Source organism: Coenobita brevimanus, chromosome 80 (assembly GCF_032717465.1).
Source record: "Coenobita brevimanus isolate Jiangsu-jjx chromosome 80, ASM3271746v2, whole genome shotgun sequence".
In the NCBI taxonomy this organism is placed as follows: domain Eukaryota; kingdom Metazoa; phylum Arthropoda; class Malacostraca; order Decapoda; family Coenobitidae; genus Coenobita; species Coenobita brevimanus.
In genome coordinates this window covers 13,819,896-13,843,476 of record NC_137033.1, presented here as the reverse complement: position 1 = coordinate 13,843,476, position 23,581 = coordinate 13,819,896, and the positions used below count along the sequence as shown (strand labels likewise).

The 23,581-nt window shown below is 44.3% G+C and overlaps 1 protein-coding gene across 1 annotated transcript in view; it reads right to left on the bottom strand.

The window, feature by feature from the left end:
* LOC145409268 (neuronal acetylcholine receptor subunit alpha-7-like) overlaps positions 1 to 23,581 on the bottom strand; it is a 383,585-nt gene that overhangs the window by 300,975 nt on the left and 59,029 nt on the right. The window lies entirely within an intron of this gene.

Sequence of the window (23,581 nt, the reverse complement as noted above, 5' to 3'; positions counted from 1 at the left end):
AAGGAAGGAGGAGTGGTTAAGGATGAAAGTAGGAAAAGGGAGGAAAAAAGGAAGAAAGGAAGAAGAAGGAGTTGATAAGGAAGAGGAAGGAAAAGGGAGAGAAAAAGGAGGAAGGGAGGATATTGAAGAAAGAAGAAGTTGTTTAGGGAAGAAGAGAAAATAGTGAAGAGAGTGGTTTAGGAAGGGAGAAAGGAGAGTAAGTGAGCAGGAAGAGAGGAGGCTTCAGGAAGGGAAACATGAAGATACTTAAGGAAGAATGAAAGGAGGATACTTAAGGAGCAAAGAAAGGAGCATAAGTAAAGAAAAAATTATATTAGTTGTGTCAGAGAGGGGATATGTAATCAAGAAGAAAAGATAGGTAAAAAAGGGGATAGATTAGGACGAAGAGAGGATAAGTAAGAAAAAAGAGAGATTACATAAGGAAGAAGAGAGGATTGGCAAGAAAGAAGAGAATACAGGTAAGAAAGAAGAGAAGATATGTAAGGATAAAGAGAGGATTGGAAAAAAGCAAAAGAGAGCTTGTAAGACATAAAGAGATGAGAGGTAAGGAAAAGTTGAAATTAGGTCAGGAAGAAAGCGAAGATGGGTAGGGAAGAAAAAAGTATTGGTAAGGAAGAGAAAATAAGTAAGGAAGAAGAGACGAAAAGAAAGAAAGGAAAGAATTAGAAGACGTGGAAGGAATTTAGGGAAAGGAAAAGAAGGGAAGGAGAAAGAAAGGGTAGTAAGTAATAAATAAGAGCAAGGTAAGAGAAAAGATAGGTAAGGAAGAAAGGAGAATGGGTAAGAAACAAGAGCATTCTGTTAAAATTCAGATTATAGGTAAGATATAAGAACAAATCTATATTAAAATTAATTCTCAATCATTTCCCACCCATCGTTCGTCCAGCAGCACCTTCTGAATCTAATGTAAAATAATTTCCAGGTACTTGTGTTCGTTCTAGAGGCCAACGATTTTCTTTAAGTGTAATATATAATCAGCTTCCATAATTCAAAAGCATCCTAGAAAATAATAATAATAATAATAATAATAATAATAATAATAATAAAGAATAATAATAAAGAGAAAGTATATGTAATGTCTTTGGTCCGGTTTGTCTGTCCATCTGCCTATCTGTCTTTCTCTCCGTTAGCAAAATTATTGAAGAGTACTGGATAGAATTACACCAAACTTGGCATAATAATTAAGGATCAAATTTCATGCAACCACGACTTAGTATTAAAGTTTGAGGGAATGGCACAGTTCCGTCAGTTGAAAACAACGTGGTATTAATGTCCTCTAAGACTCTCTAATTCTATTCACTTTTCCACTGGTATTTTCCAAGCCTAATAATTTCCAATCCAATAATCTCCACTCATTACTTGTAAGGCGAATATCTATTATGCTTTATGTAATAGACTCCTTATTCTGTGCTGGTCTAATTCTAAACCTCTCCCTGTCACCCCGTCCTCTCCCTCCCCCTTAGTCTTAAATTAGGGAGAAGGCGTCACAACTTTCGTGTTTGGTGTCCATCTATTTATTCTCTCTTGCTTCACCATCTGCTGCCTTCTCTCTCTCTCTCTCTCTCTCTCTCTCTCTCTCTCACACACACACACACACACACACACACACACACACACACACACACACACACACACACATCTCCCGCCTCATCACTCCCTCCTTTTTGCATTGTTTCCTTCATGAACTTTTCACATTTTATTTTGACTCTTGTTCCTGTAACACATTCCACTTTATCATGTCATATTTCTCCTCTCCATCACCTCCTTCCTTTCTGTAATCTCTCCTTTTTTCATTCTGTCTCCCTTCCTTCCTTCCTTCTTTCTTTCTTTCATTCTTTCCTTCCATCCTTCCTTCCTCCCGTCCTTCCTTCCTTCTCTCTTTCCTTCGTTCTTTCTGTTATCTTCCTTCTTCACATCATTAAGACCCTCCTCGCACCTCATCTTCCCCCCACCTTTCTCTTCCTTGAATCCCCTCCTCCTCCTCCCTCCCTTTCTTCAATTGTTCTTTCCATTCCTTTCCATACTTCTCTCTCCACACTCCTCCTCCTCCTCCTCCCCTTCGGATCTGCAAGCGGTCGCGGAAATGACCGTAATCAGATGGAAATGAAGGGGGGTGACACCAGAGAAGGGAGGGCAAAAGTTAGGGAGGGGAGGAGGGAGGTATGACAGAGAGAGAGAGAGAGAGAGAGAGAGAGAGAGAGAGAGAGAGAGAAGGGAGGAAAAGAGAAGAGGAGGGTGGCAACGAAAGAAGGGTGGGAGTCAAGGAAGGAGGAAAGCAACACTAGGTAAAGGAGAGAGAAGGTATGGAGGTAGGGAGGAAAATAAGATTGGGAGGAAAAGAGGAATAGATGGGAGGAAAGGAAGAAGGGAGAGGAGTGAAAAATGGGGGTGGATGGATGTTGAGGTGGGGGACGGAGGTTAGGGAGGGAGGAGTGAGGGTTAGGGATGGAAAGGAGGGGGGAGTATGGAGAGCGACGGGGCGAGGAAGAGGGAAGGACAGGAGGGTGAGAAGAAATGTAGGGTGAGAAAGGATGACAGGGATTGGACGGATGCAAAGGAAGAAGGGAGAATACAAGGGAGGTGAAGAGGGAGGGTAGGGAGTGGAGGAGGGAAGGGAGGGGGTGAAGGAGGGTGCCAGAGGGGTAAGAAAAAGAAGGAAACAAGGGAAAATGAATACTGAAGGGTTGGGAAGGAAATTCACACTCTCCGTTATAGGACGTCCTTTGTATTTCATTTCCTTCTCCTCCTCCTCCTCCTCCTCCTTCTCCTCCTCCTCCTCCTCCTCCTACTACTACTACTACTACTACTAATACTACTACTACTACTCATTCTAATACTAATACTAACACTACTACAACTACTACTACTACTGCCCGACGATATAGCTCAGGAGACTTCAAAATATAAAGGATTGAGACAGCCTTCATTAACCCTTTCCGTTTCTAAGATCTTTCTCAACTTGAATAAAACCCTTTAATCATTGACAAGAAATAGAGATATAATACGTCATCGGATTAAAGGCCGTATTACAGGTCGCATTGTAGGCTTCGTAGCACATTTTTCGCAGCGATTTATTACGCCTACGGTACCTAAACGTTCTCTTGTATGTTATTTATATTGCTTTCATAGTGACATCAGTTACACACAAGAGGATGCTAAGTATAATGTGCAGAATGAATTACTGAGGAAAAAGTGTTACGCATTCCGCAAAAGCCACTCGTAATAAGCCTCTTTATCTCTTCCGTTTGACGACACATTTTTCATTTTCCTCAGGTCACTCCCAGACGGTTTAACGTAACTTAGGATGGATTTCTATTAGCTGAGGTGATTATTTAAAACCATATTTAATCCCATATCTAATCCTCAGCTGAAAAAAAATCGGCTTGAGATGGCAGGAATAAATTATAAAGTCCTTAATCGTTATGGTGGTAATCCGGTACACTTTACTTGGCTTTATTTAATCTATGGGAGTTTTTTTTTTTTTTTAAGAGGTTAGAAGTGATCTCTGTTAAGGAAAGAGGGGAAATAAATAAGGAAGGAGGGTAGGAAGATAAGGAAGGAGTGGAGGGAGAATAGGAATGAGGGAAGGAAGATAAGGAAGGAGTGGAGGAAGATTAGGAAGGAGGGGAGGGAGATAAGGAAGGAAGGAAATATGAGGGTTGAGAGTTAAAGTGAAGGATTTGGTGCCCCAGAGGTGACGGAGGAGGAGGAGGAGGAGAGGGAGTTAAGGAGGAAGATCTGGGAGCTGAAAGGTTAAGGAACGAGGTTAAAGAGAGAAGATAAGGCGGGAAAAGATTCACCTCCTGTCTTCGATGCTGCTCTCTCTCTCTCTCTCTCTCTCTCTCTCTCTCTCTCTCTCTCTCTCTCTCTCTCTCTCTCTCTCTCTCTCTCTCTCTCTCTCTCTCTCTCTCCCCATAGCTGGGTAAATTTGTCTTAGCAAGAATATAACAAATTTTACTCGCCATGGTAATAAAGCACTTAAATTATTTTTTGTATTCACGTGCCTTCCTTAGTTGCAAAAATATATATGAAAAATCCTTCTTTCATATTTCCATTTTTCTCATCATTTCAGTAAACACATATAGTACATTTTTCCAGTCGTTCATCTTTCCACCACACTCATCCTTTCGTCTTTCCAGTCTTCTCAGTTTTCATTTTTCCACCCTGCAGCGTAGCCATCTCCCTGCTTTCCATTCCTTCCGTCTTTCCTTTTCACATTCATATCCATTATACACATCCTTCCTTTTATCCGTTCCAAGCCTCGCTACTCATTCAACTGACTGACACATCCACCCATCTTCCCTCGCCTTCCATCCTTCCACTTCACCCATCCTTCCTGCCCACATATCCTCCCATCTTTTCTCAGCCTTCCATCCATCCATTAACACTCCTTTCACCTCATATATCCTTCCAACATTCCAGTCTCTTCATCCTTCCACTTATTTCATCTTTCCAGAGTACTCATTCCTTTATTCATCCCCTTCATTCATACCTCCAGTGCACACGTCTTTCCACATATCCATTCCACCCTTCCCTCCACATAACCATTCCACCCTTGCTTCCACATATCCATTCCACCCTTCCTTCCACATATTCATTCCACCCTTCCTTCCACATATCCATTCCACCCTTCCTTCCACATATCCATTCCACCCTTCCTTCCACGTATCCATTCAACCCTTCCTTCCACATATCCATTCCACCCTTCCTTCCACGTATCCATTCCACCCTTCCTTCCACATATCCATTCCACCCTTTCTTCCATCTATCCATTTTACCCTTCCTTCCACCCCATCCATCCCTCCAGCTCAATCCTATCATCACATCCTCTTGTTCCAATATTCTTTTCATCTCATTATTCCCATCCTTCCTCTGTCCTTCCATATCACTGCGTGTTGCTATCTACCTATTCTCTCTCTCTCTCTCTCTCTCTCTCTCTCTCTCTCTCTCTCTCTCTCTCTCTCTCTCTCTCTCTCTCTCTCTCTTTCTCTCTCTCTCTCTATGATCTGGCAGCCTAGAGAGAGAGAGAGAGAGAGAGAGAGAGCAATCCCATATTCCCTTTGCCAACACAAGATACATAAAACAAACTCAACCTCTTAGCGTTTACCTTTCTGGAGCTTTGGTAAGGCTTAGCTGCAGAGGAGGAGGAGGAAGAGGAGGAGGAGGAGGAGGAGGAGGAGGAGGAGAAGGAAGAGGAAGAGGAAGAGGAGGAGGAGGAAGAGGAAGGAGAGAGAAGAAGAAGAACAAGAGGAAGATGGTAATGGTGATGATATGATGATGATGATGCGATTATGAAGATGAAGAAGACGAAGAAGAAAAAGAAGTTGATGAAGAAGAAGAAGAAGAAGAGGTGAAGGAAGAAGAGAAAGAGAAATAGAGAAGGAAGACGAAGACGAGGGAACTGAGGGCGTGGGAACAAGGAAAACTGATAAGAGAAAATGAGATATTCATCAATATGAGAAAGAGAGAGAGAGAGAGAGAGAGAAGAGTTGGCGTATGTTTTTCTATCAAGCCAAGCAAATAATATGTTTCTCTCTCTCTCTCTCTCTCTCTCTCTCTCTCTCTCTCTCTCTCTCTCTCTCTCTCTCTCTCTCTCTCTCTCATCTACTTCTCAGCCAGCTTATCTTTCTCCTTCCTCGCGTTTATCGTTTTTATCTGATATTTCTTCTGCTTCGTCATCTTCCCTTCCTATCACTTTTTACTGCCCGTTTTGATTCTCTCTTGCCCTCCTCATGCCTTCCTCTTCCCTCCCCCTCCGCCTTTCCTTATTGCTCCTTTTTCCTCTTTATCGCTTCCTCATTCTTTCCACTTTAGTTCAAGTCTTCATACAGTTTCATTTCTCCTTTTGTCTTTCCTGTCTTCCTCTTTCCTCATCCTTCACATCCGATCTTCGTTCAATACTAATTTCTCTTCTTTCATGTCTTCCTCTTTCTCCGTCTTCACTTTCACTGTTCTTTTAATACTCCTTTTCCTCTTTACTGTCTCTCTTCCCCTCATTCACTTCCGTTTTGTATTCCTTGTACATGGTCAACATTTCTCCTTTGATTACCCTCTGATATTCCTCTCTGTCTCCGGTTTCTTGCCATCCTTATTTCGCAACATCCAACGCTTCCCCTCCCTCTCTCAGCATTCCTCTCTCCTTTCCTCACTCTTTTTCTTTCCTCTTTCCATTCCTCACCCCCTCCCTTTCACTCTCCTTCTGTCAGTCCCTTTCAGTCTCTCTCACTACTCTCTATACCTCTGTTCATCTTTGCATTCCTCTTCCATCTTTCACTCACTCACTCACTCACTCTCACTTTCCCTATCTCCCTGTCTATTTCTCACCCTCCCTGCCTCATAGCCTACCTCACTTTCCTCCTTCCCTCACTCCCTCCCCATCAGTCCCTACCCTTCCTCGCTTCCTTTCTACTTCCTGGTCTCTAGGTCTGCCTTTTTATTCTCGCTACCTTACTCCCAGAATGTCACCCTGCCTCACTTCCTCCCTGTCTCACAGCCTTTTTCCTTCTCTGCCTCTCCTCCTGCCTCAGTCCTCCTGCCTATGTTTCCGTCCGCCCCAGACTCTCCTTTGCCTCTACCCCTGTCTCTCCCTCTGCCCCACTTCACCCTGCCTCCCCTCCTTCCTCACTCCCACTTGCCTCTCCCTCTGGCTCACTTCACCCTGCCTCTCCTCCCTCCTCACTCACTCCTGCCTCACTACTCTCCCAGCCTCTCGAGTTACATATTTATGGCGTATCAACACACAGCGTCGAAAGTCGTAATATGTATTCAGTGTAGCAGCCTGCCAGTGGTGATGAACCCCCTCCTCCCCGCCACTCCTTACCTACTCACATCCCCTCATTGTCTCCTCACATCCTTCACGTCTCTCACACACCTTACTCTCCCTTCACACTCCCTCACTGTTCCCTTACACTCTCTTACATCCTACCACTGTCACTTTACTTTCTCCCAGACACCCTCACACCCCATCACATCACCATTACTGTCCCCTCACACCCCCTCACTGTCCACCCACACACACCCTATCCCACTCACACCTTCTCGTTCTCCCCTTATACCTCATAACAACCCTCACTACCCTCTCACACCGCTGACTATCCCCTCACTCCCTCAGGCCTCCTCACACCCTTTCATTGTCATCTCACACCCACTCTTATATCTCTTCCAGCACCCCGTCATACCCCTTCACACCCCCTCACACCACTTCACATTCCACCAGTGTTTCCTCTCACTCCCTCACACACACACACACCTCACTCCTCTCAAATCCCCTGCCATACACGTGCCCTCTCGTTAACACCAGACAATTTTACTTATCCCTGAACACCTTCCCGTGACCCCAAAGTTAAAGGCACGCAGAAAATACAATACCGCAGTGTGCAAAGTAAAAAAATAAATAAAATAGAAGTAAAAATAAAACGTAAAAGCACAAATCATCACCTGAGCTTACACCACCGGCACCTCATCCCACAAATAATCCCTCACCTGTCACTGTAATCCACTCCTGACACCCTATCTAATCCCCTATCAGAGCCCCTTCCTTACCCTCGGTGTTGGTGCGCACAGAGTTTCATCCTTATCTCCTCTGACACAACTCCCGCGTAAAATAGTCAGATAAATTGAGATAATCGTGATAATCTGCCCGCGACGCCCAACTTTGGAAGGGAAAAACCTTGATGGTGAGAGACGTGAATAACTAGGTGATGATGATGATGATGATGATGATGATGATGATGATGATTGGTGCTTCTGAATCCTGTTATTTGGTTTATTTCTGTCGTATTTGGAGTTGACTGGGTCGTTCTCTCTCTCTCTCTCTCTCTCTCTCTCTCTCTCTCTCTCTCTCTCTCTCTCTCTCTCTCTCTCTCTCTCTCTCTCTCTCTCTCTCTCTCTCTCTCTCTCTCTCTCTCTCTCTCTCTCTCTCTTTCCTCAGTATATTCACTTTTTTTCTTTTCAGTTTCCTTCTATCCATCTTCATTTCCTGTTCTCTTTTTTTCCTTTCTTTCTCCCTCTCACACTTTCCTCCTTTCCCCAGTCCTGAGTCATTTTTGTTCAGCACTTGTTTCACCTCCTTGTTTTCCTTCTCTTTTCCCCGTCCGTTGTCACTCTATTGCATGTCCTTTGCTTTATGAGTTTTCCTCCTCTTTGTCCTTTCCTTTCTTACCTTTTTAACCACTTTCTTTTCCCCATTCTTCTCACCCTATCACTCCCCTTTTCCTCTTTTACCTGCATTTTCCCCTCTCCTTCCCATTACTTTTAATAATCTTCCCCTTCCTCTTTCCCCCTTTCCCATATCCTACTCCCACCTTTAACGAACATTTTAAGCTTTTTCTATCGTCTCTTTTTTTTCATACTCCCCTCTCTATTTCCTCTCCTATTTTTTTTCTTCATGTTCCCCTCCTCTTTTAGTCACATTTTCATTCTTTTCGCTTTTTCACCTTTTCACTCATCTTTTTCTGGCAGTCTTTTTCTTTCCACTCACATCTCATCCCCTCTTGCCCTCTGTATTTCAGCATATCTTTTCCTTTTCCCACTTTTCATCCATTCTTTATTGTGTCTTGTTTCTCCTTCGTCTTCCTAATATTTCTTGACCCCCTTTCCCTTCTTTCTTCAGTCAGTCTCTCACCCTCTTCTTGCATCTTCCACTTCTTACACTCACAGTTTCTCCGTCACTTCCTTGTTTCCCGGTGTTCCTTTCTTCGTCACACTTTTCACCTACCTGTTTTTTTTTGTTTTTTTTTCCGCCGTCGCTCTTTTCTGGCGTCCTCCTCCCCTCACTCCTTTCACGCCTCCTCCTCTCCCCCCCCCTCTCTCCCTTTTTTTACCCTCTCCCCTCACTCCCCTCCCCTCTGTTTCCCCTCTCTACCTAGCGTTATAAAGGTGCCTGGTGCGTACCCCCTTAGGCTCATACTTTGTGTCTTTGTGCTGTGTACCTGTCCTCTCACTGCCTTTCCTCTCCCCTCCAATGGACGCCACCCCTTTCATTTCCCCTCTCTTAGTGTGCCTCCCTTTACTAACTAACCCCCCCTTTCTTCTCCTCCCCCCTCCTTTTCCCCTCGGCGTCTCTCTTCCCGAATCCGTCCCCCTCCCCCCACCTGTTTCCCCTTCCTTTTGGTTGTTTCAGTTCTTGGTTCTCTCTCTCTCTCTGTCTCTCTCTCTCTCTCTCTCTCTCTCTCTCTCTCTCTCTCTCTCTCTCTCTCTCTCTCTCTCTCTCTCTCTCTCTCTCTCTCTCTCTCTCTCTCTCTCTCTCTCTCTCTCTCCACCTTTCCCCTCGGCGTCCCTCCACCCACCCACCGTTCTCCCCTCTCCCTGGCTTCTCCCACCCCTTCATTACCTTATTCATTCCCCTCTTCCTTGTGTGCCTCCCCTCACTGCCTCCCCTCATTGCCTCCCCTCACTGCTTCCCCTCGGTTTCCTGTCTGCTTCCTTTTGCCATCTTCCTTTTCCCCTTCCGCCTCTTCCCCTTCCTCCTCTTCCCCCACCTCTGTTCCCCTCCTCTTCGGTCTCCTCCCTTCCGCTCCCCCCATCTTCTTCAGCCTCCTCCTCCACTTCCTCCTTCTCCTCCTCATTATCATCATCATCATCATCATCATCATCATCCTTCCTCCTCCATCTCCCAATTCCTTTCCCCTCTGCTTCTTTTCCCTCACTTTCCCCTCTCCCTCAGTTTCCTCTTCCATCACCCCTCCTCTTCGGTCTTGCCAATAATCTTCCTCCAATCAGTTATATTCCCCATTTCCCCCTCCTTCTCTCACTCCTCCTCCTCCCCCTTTCCCAGATCCTTTCCCCTCTGGTCTCTTTCCTCACATTCCCCTTTCCCTCAGCTTTCTCTTCCAGATTCCTCTTCTTCACTCCCTCCTCCTCCACATCATCATCATCATCATCATCATCATCATCATCATCATCATCATCATCTTCCTCTTCCCCTTCCTTCTCCTCCTCCTCCTCCTCCTCCTCCTCCTCCTCCTCCTCCTTTCCCCTCTGCTCTCTCCCCCTCCTTCCCCTTACTCTCAGTCTCCTCTCCCACCCCCTCTCCCCTCAGGTCCTCCCGCCAATCTGCCCCTTCATCTTCCCCTTATCTCCCCTTCTCCAAGCACCTTCAATCAACCTAAGTCACCCTCCTTGGCCTCTAATTATTCTCTCATAATCTTCTTCCTCCTCTTTCTTTTCCTCTTTCCTCTTTAATTAGGGTTATTCAGACTGATGCCTCACCTTCCCTCTTGCCGTGATTCCCCTTCTCCCTTTCTTCCTTTGTCTTCAGTGCATTTCCTTCCTTGTTTCTTCCTTCACTTTTTTGTCTATCCCATTTTGTCTTTCTCATTCTACTTTTTATAATTCCGTTTCTTCATTATCTTTCTACTTGCTGTCTTCCTGAATCTTCCTTTCCTTTCTCAGTTACTTTCTTCCTTTTCCTTTCTTCTTTATTTTGTTCCTTTTGCTTTATTTCATATCCACCTTTTTCTGTTTACTATCTTCCTTGCTTTCGATTTTTTGCTGTTTTCTTTTTTGTCCAATTCCTTTCTACTTTTTACTTTTTTTTTTCTTTTAATATCTACTTTCCAATGTTCTGCATATTTTTTCGTTCCTTTTTTTTTCCCCTTTGACTCTTCCTTTTCTTGTTTCGTTTTTTTTGTGTCTTCTTTTTTTTTCACTGCATCTGTTGCTTCCATTCTCTGCCATTCGTCCCCTCATTTCCTTTACTTGTTTATGTGTTTCCTTCTCTTCCTCCTCCTCATTCCCTTTTTTCTTCCGTCCTTCCCTCTTGCCATCCTTCTTTCCTTCCTTCCTTTCCTGTAGGCATCTCGTCACTTCTGTTCTCCTCCTCCTCCTCCTCCTATTCCAAAGCTCGAAATCAGGGAGAGCCAGTGTCATTCATTCTCCCATATCTATTCCTTCCCTCTGCCTTACCCTCTCACCTATCCTTCCCCATCTTCCCCCTCCCTCTTACTATCCCTTTCCATCCCATCTTCCTCCCTTAAACTTCCTCTTTGACCATCTTCCATTCTCTTTTCCTCCCTAATGCTCTTCCTCATTTTTCCCTTCCCCTTTCCTACTTCCTCTCTATCCCACCTTACTCCCTTCAATTTTCTCCTCTCTTCCTCTCTCCCATCCTTTCCCTTCTTTTACCGTCCTCTTCCTATGCCTGTCGGTCCCATCTTCCCCTTACCAATCTTCTCCTTCCCTTTATCTACCTGTTTCTCCCTCTTTTCCTCCTCTCTCTTCCTCATCCCCCTATCCTCATGCTTTCCTCTGCCCTCCCTCGTTCTCCCCACCTACATTTTTCTTCCTCATTTCCTTCCTTACACTCTTCCTCTCTTTATATTCGTTTTTTCTTTCTGTCCTTCTTCTTTCTGTTCTCTCTTCTTTTCTTCTCTATTATTTCCTTCCCCCTTCTCTCTCTCTCTCTCTCTCTCTCTCTCTCTCTCTCTCTCTCTCTCTCTCTCTCTCTCTCTCTCTCTCTCTCTCTCTCTCTCTCTCTCTCTCTCTCTCTCTCTCTCTCTCTCTCATTTAAGCCCTAGATCTCGTGCTCAGCCTTCCCCTTCCCCTCGGCTTCCTTCCTCTTTCCCTCACCCCTCAGACCATACCATTGTTCCCCTTATCTTCAAGCTTGTTTACCCCTCGCCCTCCATCTCTCTCTCTCTCTCTCTCTCTCTCTCTCTCTCTCTCTCTCTCTCTCTCTCTCTCTCTCTCTCTCTCTCTCTCTCTCTCTCTCCTGGATGTTTCTCTTACACAATGCCTCTGTCCCACTTCCCTTCCCCCCCCCCTCTCTCTCTCTCTCTCTCCCGTCTCCCTTTTCGTCTTATCACGCCATTCCGTTTCTTATCTCAGTCATCTCTTTTTCTTTCCATATTCTTTCGCCTGACTCTTGCCTTCCTCCCCGCATAGTATAGATGTTTACGAAGCCTGTTTCACTTAGTTTCGTGTTTGTTTTATTTCGCGAGTTTCCTTGCTTGGGTGTTTCCATTTTCTTCGCCTCTGTCTACTGCTTCTCGCAAATTTTCTCGGCTTCGCTTGAGTGTTTTATCTCTCTTTGTTTTGTTTTGTTTTTATTGTCTTTGTTTTTAATGTTTTCTTGCCTGTATCTTTCACCTTTCTTTGTTTTTCCATCATTTTTTCCATTTTCTTCCCTTTTTTGTGTTTTCTCTTTATTTCTGGATTTCCCCCCCCTCTCTCTCTCTCTCTCTCTCTCTCTCTCTCTCTCTCTCTCTCTCTCTCTCTCTCTCTCTCTCTCTCTTTATATTCTCCTCCTTCACACTCTTAACAGTTTTCCAAGATATGTGCTTTCTCTAGTGTCATACCTTCATCCTATTTCACTCCTATTTATTCCTTGTTTTAAGAGTGAGTCCTTCCTTCTTAGCCTCTGGATCCTGCCTCACTCCTAATCCGACAGTTCTCCTTCTTGTCTGTGTACTTTCCCTTGATGATGATGATGATGATGATGATGATGTTCTTTGCTTCGTACTTCTCCGTCCTATGTGGTCAGCCTTTCCTCCCCTATATGCCTTCTCTCTCTCTCTCTCTCTCTCTCTCTCTCTCTCTCTCTCTCTCTCTCTCTCTCTCTCCTTCCCCCGCCTTCTCCCTCTCTCCCTCCCTCCCCTGCCCTCTCTCTCCCACCCTCCCTCCCTTCCACCCTCCCCTCTTCCCTCCGTCCCTTACCTCTCCTCCTCCACTGTCGCCTTCAGTAAAATTCTCTGCCCTAAGGCCAGATCTCTCTCAGCCTCTCAGGGGGTCAGGAAGAGATCATAATGACTACCCAGAATACACGAAAGAAAGAGAGAGAGAGAGAGACAGAGACAGAGACAGACAGACAGACAGACAGACAGACAGACAGACAGAGACAGACAGACAGACAGACAGACGGACAGACAGACAGACAGACAGACAGACGGAGAATAAGGAAATGAAATATAGAGGAGAGTATGATAAAGAAGAGAGAATTAGATTAAAGAAATATTGGAAGAGAGAGAGGAATGAGAAGAGCAGTAAATAAGATCGAAAAAAGTAAAAGTGAAGGAAAAAGTACACGTCAGAGGAAAATAGAGAAAGATGGAGAATTAAGGTCATCATATAGAGAATACGAAACGAACAGAGACGATAGAAAAACAGTCAGGAAGAAGGACGTGGATAGGAGCAAAGGACGTGAGGTAAAAGGGGTGAAAGAGAGGAGGAGAAAGGAGGGAAAGAATGGTGGAGTAGGAAGAGGGAAATGGAGAAAATATGGGAGGGTGGAAGGTGAGAGGGAAGAAGAGAAGACGCAGGAGGAAGGAGAGATGGAGGAGTGGGAGAGTTAATGAAAGAAGACAGAGAATAGCAGAGGAAGGAGATAAAAAATAAGCAGAGGAGAGGAGAGGAGCGAAGGAGGAGAAGAGATGGGGAGTGGGAGAGCATAGGAGAGGAGAAAGCGAACAGGAGAGGTAGGACAGAAAATTGGTGTTAGGGTAGGCAAGAGAACGGGAAGGTGAAGAGAAAGAACGGAAGAGCAGAAGGAAGAGGGAATGGAGAAAAGAACGGAGAAAGAGAGTCGAAGAAGAGAAAGGGGATGAAAGGAGTAAGGAGTTGTGTGGATGGAGAAAAGAAAGGAGAGACAGAGAGAAAGAAAAAGAGAAAGAGAGAAGGGGTAGTGAAAAGAAGAGGAAAAGAGGGAAGGTAGAAAGAAAAGAGGATAAAGAGAAGTGAACTATGAAAGAGAGAGGAGATGAAGAGAGAGGGAGAAAGGGGGATGGAAAGAAGAAAAGGGAGAGAGGAGAGGGGAGGGGAGGGAGGCAGAGAAGATGAGAAAGGGAGGGGAGCCGGGAGAGAAGATGAGAAAGGGAGGAGAGGATGGGGAGATGAGGGGGGGGGCCTAGTCTTTGTGTTTATATGTGTAGCGTTACTTCCCTAGAGTGTTAAGCTGAAGGGCAAGACACTGACACACACACACACACACACTCTCTCTCTCTTTCTCTCTCTCTTTCTCTCTCTCTCTCTCTCTCTCTATCATCACCATCATCATCATCATCATCATCTTCATCATCGAACCTATCCTTTACCTCTCGCTCACTCCTCCCTGCCCACTCACTCATTGCTCCCCACTCGCCCACCCCCTCCACCCACCCACCCACCCACTCACTCGCCCCCATACTTGCCCGCCCACCTTCCCCTTCCCCCCCTACAGAAAGCAGTGATAGAGGGAGAGGAAAAATTCAGAGAGGGGGGCATTTTATCGAGCAGAACAGAGTAAGATGTTGAGGAGTAGGTTTTGAGAGAGAGAGAGAGAGAGAGAGAGAGAGAGAGAAGGAAAGAGAGAGAGAGAGAGAGAGAGAGAGAGTTACTCAAAACTTCACACAAACCATACGTCCCAACCAGGTGATTTGGCCTTACGATTAACAGAGTCTTATTCTTTTTCTACAGCGCAGGCTAAAACAGCAAAAGGGCTCACTCTCTAACTCCGCTGGAAATTAACCGTAAGATCAAACAGACACATACAATACCCCGCAGGTTTATAATACTGAAGGAAATTTCATAGGAACAGCAAACAGAAGTGAAAGGAGTGAAGCCATCAAGCAGTCTTAAAATTCTGAACCTCTTATTATAATTACCATCCTTTTAAGCATTATTATTAGTTTCCCTGCATTAGTCGCCGTCACATCATAGTGTTATAGGCTAAGTATATTGCTCAGATTTACCGTGATTTGTAACTTACCTGTCATTGAAGCCGACAATTGGTAAGTAGTGATCTAACCTGTATTTGATATGAGGACAGAAGTAACTAAAACATATTATGATTGTTTGTGGATCGCGAGTTCCAGGAAAGGATGTGAGTAATAGCAACGATATTGAAGGCAGAGGACGGACTGCGGGCAGCTGGAGAGGTTGTGGAGCTGCGGTGACTCAGTGGTAGTGTACTAGTCGTGTGATGCGCATGCCTTAAGTCTAGGGTCCGAGCCCACCCCTTGTCGAACCTTTTATTCCCGTCCTGATAATACGTACTTCCATTGGCTTCCAGTATGTTCGCACCCTGTCGGTTTATCGATGTCATATATGGACTCTGACCCCCTCCCCCCCAAAAAAAAAATCAACACTTCCACTTTTACGTGCATCACCCCTCCTACCGACGACGCTTCCCCATTCGTACATCTCCAGCATAATAAGTGATAAATTCTGGCCATCACTCTCCCTCCGCAGCGAAGGCTTGACCATGCTGTGAACCTACTATGGACTAATGCAGAGAAAGCTGCAGAGAGGGTTGTGAATAGCAAGAGAAGTTGTGAGAAAGGTAGAAGAGAGATTGTGAGTAGCAGGGGAAAGATTGTGAGGAGCATAAGAATTGAGAAAGAAGATGTTAAGAAGGTAGAAGAGAAATTGTGAGCAAATGGAGATCTTGTGAGGAAGGCAGAAGGTGTGAGCAGGAGGAGACATTGCGAAGACGAAAGAGGAGAGATTGTGAGTGCCATGAAGGATTGTGAGCAGGTGAAATTGTGAGAAAGGTAGAGGAGAGATTAAGAGAATCAGGGAAGGGGTTCTTTGTAGATTTCTCCCCAATACCTACAGTTTCTCCCCAATATTTACACGTTCTCCCCAATATTTTCACTTTCTCCCCAGTACTTACACTTCCTCCCCAATATTTACACTTTCACCCCAATACCTACAATTTCTACCCAGTACCTACACTTTCTCCCCAATACCTGCACTCCCTTCCAATACCTACACTTCCTTCCAATACCTACGCTTTCTCCCTAGTACCTCTATTTTCTCCCCAACACCTTCACCATTTTACCAGTACCTTCAATTTTTCCTTGATACCTCCACTTTTTCCCCAGTCCCTGTACTTTCTCCTTCCAGTCTCTCTCTCTCTCTCTCTCTCTCTCTCTCTCTCTCTCTCTCTATTTCCCCCGAGGCTTTAGAACTGATATTCCTTGGGAGTTTACAAGAATCCATAAACATGAATTTCCACTTCATACCACCATCCGCTACCTCTTCTTTCCTCTCCCTCTTCCTCTTCATCCTCTCCCTCTTCATTCTCCTCCTTCTCTTCTACCTCCCATTGTTCTTCCTTCTTTTCCTCTTCTTCTTTCTCTTCCTCTTCTTCCTCCTCCTCTTCTTCCTCTCCCTGTTCTTCCTGCTTTCCCTCTTCTTCCTCCTCTTCCTCTTTTTTCCTTCTCTTTCTCTCAGTACCTACATTTAACCCTATTCGCCTCCGCTTCCTCCTCCTCCTCCTATTGTCCTCTCTCCTCTTCCTCCTCTTCCTTTTCCCCCTCATTCTTTCCTCTCCCAGTCTCCTGCTTTCCTTATTCCCTCCTTTATCTTCCTTTCTTTATTCCTCGCTGTCGCTTTCTTTCCCTTTTTCTCCTTACCTCCTTCTTTTCCTCTTTTTTTTTCTTCCTCCTCCTTTCTTGTTTTCTCTCTGCATCTTTTACTCTTATTTCCTTCCTCCTTCTTCCACTCTTCTTTCCCTCCTCCTCTCATTTTCTTCTTACATTCTTCCGTTCCTCCTTCCAATCTGCCTTTCCTCTCACCTCACCTTTCTCATCCCTTCCTGTTTTCTCTCTCTCCTCACTCGGTTTTTTCTCTGCCACCTCTACTCTTTTATCTTCCTCTTTCCTCTCTTACCATTTCTTTCTTTTTCTTTTTCCTCCTTCTCTCTCTCTCTCTCTCTCTCTCTCTCTCTCTCTCTCTCTCTCTCTCTCTCTCTCTCTCTCTCTCTCTCTCTCTCTCTCTCTCTCTCTTCTTTCCCCCGTACATTTCCTCCCCCATCTCTTCACCGTATCACTTGTTTACCCCAATACCCATTTCCTCTTAACAGATTAATCACTGTCCAGGGGAGTGATCGAACCCAGGCTTTCTTCCTTTTTCTTTCTTCCATCCTTCTTTTTTTTCTTCCCTCGCCCCTGTTCTTCTTATGCCTGTCCACTGCCATCTCATTTCCCTTCATTTCCTCTTCTGTCTCTCCTTATCTCCCTCCCCTTTTTTACTTCTTCCTCCTTCCTTCTTTACTTCCAATGTCCCTCTCCTTTTCCCCTTCTTCCTTCATTCCTTTTATTCTTATTCTATCCCTTCCTTTTTTCTCTTTTCTCCCGTCCTTCCCTCTTTTTTTCAATATCCCTCCTTTTTTTTCAACTTTACCTCCTCCTTTCTTCTCTATTCCCCCCTCCTTCCTTCTCTTCTTCCAGCGTCCCTCCTTTTTCTCCTTTTGCCTTCGTACCTGCCTCCTCTTCATCCCATTCCCCCTTCACTTTCCCCTCCCCATCCTTCCCTCTCTTCACCCTCCCTACGTCCACCCCTCTCCGTTTTCTCCCCTCCTCCTCCCCCTTTCCACGAACACAGCAACCGTGATGGTGAAGCCTCATAAAATTCGTGTAATTCGCTTTATGTCATTATTTAAGGCCGGGTTAGTGACCTCGCCTCGTCCACTTGTATAATTCACCGGGCGGCGTTTAGGCACACTGGATGGTCTGGTCCGGGCATATGGAATGGACTCAACATGAATTTTGTTTTCGTTTTTTCTTCTTTCTTTGTACTAGGTCTACTTAGGTCTTGGATAAATGCACCTGGAGTTGGAATATAGCTTCATGGGCACCGTATCCATTAAGATTATACGTGAATAAAGAAATAGACTGATATTTTAGAAACTAGAAAACCCCATTTGAATTCATATGCATGTATATTTGACTGCAGAGCTGTTATATATTCCAGCATCACTAATATCCTTATAGGTGTGTGTGTGTGTGTGTGTGTGTGTGTGTGTGTGTGTGTGTGTGTGTGGAGAGGGGGAGGGATCCAAAATTTCCACACTCCCAAAGCATCATTCTGCTTTCCACCTCTTCTTATCTCTCCATCATCGTCATCATCATCATCATCATCATCATCATCATCATCACTCCATTTTGCCCTGTTTTCCCCTTTCACGCTCCGTTACACTCAGTCGCCCGTAACGCAATGTACTTCCGTCAAATGAGTGGCCAGTGTCGCTCAGTCAATCACGGGAGTCACGGCTTTCATTAATCCCCCTGAGAGTCCGCTGTTGTGAATAATAAATCCCTAATGCATTCGAAAAAAAACGTGGAAAAAGAAAATCGGAAAAAGGGTGTCAGGTCGATCATCCGCGCTGCAGTTTTCATGGTCCTAACAGAGGCAATGGAATATCGATGAGACTAGAGATGACCACGACCACCGCCACCACCACCACCACTACCACCACCACCACCACCACCACCACCACCTACCCTTCCTGTCTCCTGTATTTTTCCTCATCGGTCTGTCTTTTTTATCCTGTCTTTCTGTACCTCCTGTTATCTGTCCTTCCTGTGTGTGGTTTGCCCGTCTTTCTATTCTGCCTTTCCGGCGACCTGTCTTGTTTTCATCGACCTTTGTTTAATTCCACCCTTCTGTGTCCTGTCATATCTGTCCTTCCTGTGTCCTGTCTGCGTTTCGTCGTCCTGTCTTTTTTTTTTTTTCCGTCATCCTGCTGTAATATCTGTTCTTCCTGTGCCTTTCTTTGCCTCGCTGACCCGTCTTTTTCTATTCCGTCATTCTGGTTGTTGGTCTATCTGTCCCTTTGTCCGTGTTCTGTCCTACTATCTCTCATTCTTCCGTCCTACAATCTCTCATTCTTCTCTCCTCCCTATCTAACACCTTACCCTTTTGAATCCTGTCCTTCCATCCTTGCTTCTTCCCTTCTCTTTCCTTTATGTCCTGTCTGTTTGCCGCCGTCCTGTGCTTCATTTTGTCCTTACTATCCTACCCGTCCTTAACTTTTCTCTGACATCCTTCCTGTGTGTTGTTTGTGCTCTGCTGCCCTATTCAAAAATCTGTCCCTCCGTCCTTCCATTCCCTCTCGTGTCCCTCTGCCATGTGTGGAATATCTCGGTCAGTCTGAGAAGCCAAGTTCCACATATCTTTCGACATTCGTATATCAAAACTCTCAGGCTCCTGTCACTCACTTTCAGCTGATTAGAATTGTTTGGCTTTTGTAGGAATGGAAACTAGAGTTACCCCTACCATGAGAGAGTTAATGGCGACGTTACTGACCCTCGGAATCCTGTATAACTCTCAGCCGAATAATATTGTCCAGATTTAGCAGGAATGAAACACTAGAGCCGATGTAAACCGTAGGAGAATTAATTAACCACGGAACAGAAATTAGGAACAACTTACAGTATATTCAAATTTTAATACTCTTACAGTGTTGACAAATAAACTGAACTACATAAACAAATAGGCTAAACGGTCCAGTTAACGAAGAGACTATGAAAAAGAAAGTAAAAAGACCAAATAATCATCGAATGAGACACCTAACAGTTCGTTGGAAAAAGACTTACTTGCGTAGACCTGGGTATTAGGAAAGTCCTTACCTGAAAGAAGAGAAATTAATTTATATTGGCTGCATTCTTTAATTACACATGAGTTAAATGATCAGTAGTAAATACGTAAATATATATATATATATATATATATATATATATATATATATATATATATATATATATATATATATATACGCAGACATAAATGCAAACGCAGACATGAATACGTGGACATAAAATCATTAGAAAAAATTAAAAGAGGAGATAGAAGGGAATATGAGGGAAAAATGAAAGAGATGAGGTAGAAGCGAATAGTGGGGAGAGAGAGGAAGGGGAGGAGGAGGGAGAGGAGGAGGAGGAGGAGGGGGAGGGGGATGAGGAGGAGGAGAAGGATGAGGAGAAAATAGATGTTGGTAAAGGAAAGAGTGAGAGGGGAAAAACGAGAGAGACAAATTTGAGTGAAAAATCGTCCAAGGAAAGCGTGGGAGGCAGATTAGCATTCTCTCTCTCTCTCTCTCTCTCTCTCTCTCTCTCTCTCTCTCTCTCTCTCTCTCTCTCTCTCTCTCGCACCAAGAAAGAGAGATGAGGAAACTTGTGAGCTGGGGAGAGGGAAAAGAGAAAGTGAAGGAGTTAGTGACTGATACGTGTGAAGCAGAAGAGAGAGAGAGAGAGAGAGAGGAGAGTTACGTAGTCTGACCTTAAATCTAATACAGTCTAATTCTAAAACTTTAATAAAATATCTGGATTTTTACGACCAAGAATATTTCATCTTAATATTAATACAGTGATTCTTCATATGCATTAAAAAACATATGATTCCGCCATAAATGCGAAAAGAATCCATAATATCTACGGTGTTCAGTATATAAAAGAGTTGGTGACAAGAGGCATTAATTACTATCAGTCTCTCTGTTTATCTGTCTGTCTCTCTCTCTGTCTGTCTATCAATCTATGTATCTGCCTATCTGTCTATTTATCCGTCTATCTATCCATCCATACCCAGACGCCTTAATCCCGTAAGGGGTGGCCACAAACAAATCGCCTCCTTGTTGCCCTGTCTCGTGCCATTTCGCTGTCCTCCCCCTAACCTACTCCTCTCACCATCCCTTCATCTCATTAATTACAAGATCAAAATTTTACTCCAATCACCTCCCTGGGACGGAAAATATGTAGTGGTTAGAAGAGTGGATTGAGGACTTTGCGGTCGTGTGGTCGTGACAATAGTTGGTTAATTTTCAGCTGACAGAGATCCCTAACCGCTTTTTGCTCAGTTGGTGGCCAGGTGTGGTCAGAATAGAGGGTGCTTTTGACTAGTAACCAAGGAGACTCATTCCCACCTCATAACTAAGAAGGATCGAACTTTATACAGTCATGACTTATATTTTACTAAGTGGGAGCCGTCCAGTATCCTCTGGTGGGAATAAACAGACTATTACATCATATTCCATTATTAAAATATCGATATAAGTCAGCATTTAAGGTGAAAGGATAGCAATATTAAGCCAAGTTAGTGAGAAAGAGAATACTGACGAATTGCCCGGTGACTTGTTAATACTGCAAAGAATCAGCGCTCGGCTGGAGTCTCGTAGTTTGGTTAGCGGACCTCTGGAACGGGCTTCTAATCCCATGTCCAGAGTAGAATATATATATAAAAAGGTAGAAAAAAGACGCAAAAAATAATATAGAAAAACGATCACAGAAAAAAAAAAAAAACATGTATCACCAGTGTTATATATAGCCTACTTCTAGGATGAAAAAGGGTCGAAGAAGAAAAACATAAGAAAGAGAAAGAAAAATACTGGGTGGTGGGGGAGAAGGAGGTGCGTGGGGCGTCTGTCTATTCACTCCAGACATGTCCTTAGGCGTAACCCCAGGCCGCAGAGAGAGAGAGAGAGAGAGAGAGAGGAACTGAGAAATGAAAGGAAGAAAGGTGAGAGAGGAAGAAGAGAGGAGAAATAAAAGGAGGATGGAAGAGAGACAGAAGTTGAAAGTAATACCACCAGAAAGGAAAAGCGAGAAATTAAAGTAACAGAGAAAAGAAAGGGGAACTGAGAAAAGGTTACTGACTTCTCGACAGCCAGATAACACACACACACACACACACACACACACGCACACCTTACCAAACGTTTGTCAAAATTCAACATTATTTCTCTCTCTCTCTCTCTCTCTCTCTCTCTCTCTCTCTCTCTCTCTCTCTCTCTCTCTCTCTCTCTCTCTCTCTCTCTCTTTAATATCATCCCAGCTGATGACTCCAAACTTGTCTAATTAATCTGGTCAGGAGCCACCACTTTCTACGAACGAGAGAGAGAGAGAGAGAGAGAGAGAGAGAGAGAGAGAGAGAGGGAGAGAGAGGAAAGTGTGGGTAGCAAGAGGGATAACGCAGGGATAAGAAGTGGAGTGGCGGAGGGGAGGGAAGGGGGAGAGAGAAGGAGGGGGAGAGGGGAAGGGGTGGAGGAAGAGAGGCCTGAGTGGGATATGGAAGCATCTTGGTCGCTTGGAGGAAAGGTGGAGGCTTTTATAGTGGATAGAGAGGGATTTCCGAGGGGTGAGGGCGAAAGTGGATCGAGAAAAGAGAGTAGGAGGAAAGCTTGAGTGGGAAGAGCAGGGTGTGGGAGAAGAGTGAGGGGGATATTGTTACATGGAGAGAGAGAGAGAGAGAGAGAGAGAGAGAGAGAGAGAGAGAGAGAGAGAGAGAGAGAGTATGCAAGTAACTGTGTGGGAGGATGAAAAGATTTAGAGAAAGAATTTTTAAAGTCAGTGAGAAAGGGACATCGCAGTTCGGGAAAGAGAATTTGAGAGGATAAGGAGAGAGAGAGAGAGACAGACAGACAGACAGACAGAGACAGAGAGAGAGACAGACAGACAGACAGACAAACAGAGACAGAGACAGACAGACAGACAGACAGAATGAGGAGACTGATGGAAGAAGCGTAAAGGATAAGAGTGAAAAGGAAAACGATTGAATAGAAGGGGAAGAAATAGATGGAGGAGGAGGAGGAGGAGGAGGAGGAGGGGAAGGAAGAAGAAGAAGAATTGGGAGAAAATGAGAGAGCCAAAAGGAATGAAGAGAGAGAAATAATAATGATAAAGAGAATGAGAAAGACAGAGAGGAGTCTATAGCTCCATTAGAGAACTATGAGGAAGAAAAACAATGATAAAGAGAGACATCAAAGGCGGGAGAAGAGGAGGAAAAGGAGGAAAACGAAGGAGGAACAAAAAGAGGTTGGGAGACAATACCAGAGGAAGAGGAAGAAGAAAGATGAGGAGGAAAGAGAGATGAAAAGACGAACAGATCTATAAGAGGACTAGAAGGGGAAAAAAGTGACAAAGGAGAACAGGAGGAAGAGGTGGAAAAAGGCAAAGGAAGGAGAAAGAATATGTAGGAGAAGAGGAAAGATGAGAGTGAGGAAAAAATCTTTGAGGGGAAGAAGAGGAAGACAAATGAGGAAAAGAATAAGATTAAGGAAAAAGGCAAATGAAGGAAAATAAAACGTAGACGAGAAGAGAAGAGTATAAGGAAAAAAAAGTCAAGGAAAAGAGAAAGACAAAAGAGGTGGAGAGGAAGATTAAGGAGGAGATTAAGGGGACAGATCAGCAGGTGTATAAAATGACTCAAAGGAAGACAGGGAAGAAAAGGAGAAGGAAGACAGGCGGGGATAAGTAGAAGACTAAGAAAGGTAGTGAAAAAAAAATAAGAAAGAGATTAAGGAAAGCGAGAATGACAGGGGAGATAGATAGATAGATAGACAGATAAAGAGAGAGAGAGAGAGAGGGGGGGATGGGGGATCAACAGGTCTATTGGAGGAATCGAAGTTGAGGACGATGAAAAAAAAAAAGAAGAAGAAAGGAGAGGAGAAAATGGATTAGGAAAGGAATTAATACCGAAGGAAGAAGAGGAAGGAAAAGAAGAAAGGGAGAAGGACAGGAGAAAGAGAAGGACAAGGAGGAAAGGATCACCATGTTTATAAGACTGAATGAGAAGGAAATAGGGAAGTTAACTGGAAAGAGGAAGGACAAAAAGAAGGAAGTAAGAAAGGTAAGGAGGAGGAAGAGACGGAAGAGAAGGAAGGAAGGAAGGAAGGAATGGAAGGAAGAGGAAAGAATTTCCAGGTATGTAAGAGAAAAGGGAAATAAGAAAGAAGAAGAGGGAAAAGAAGGAAGGAGAGGCAAGAAGGAGGAGCAGAAGGGGAATAAATATACAGTAAAAGATTATTTCTATAGGAAGACTGGAAAAAAAATAAAGACGTGAAGGTGGGAAGAGAAGGAAGAGGGGGCAGGAAGAAAGTGGAGAAGGAGAA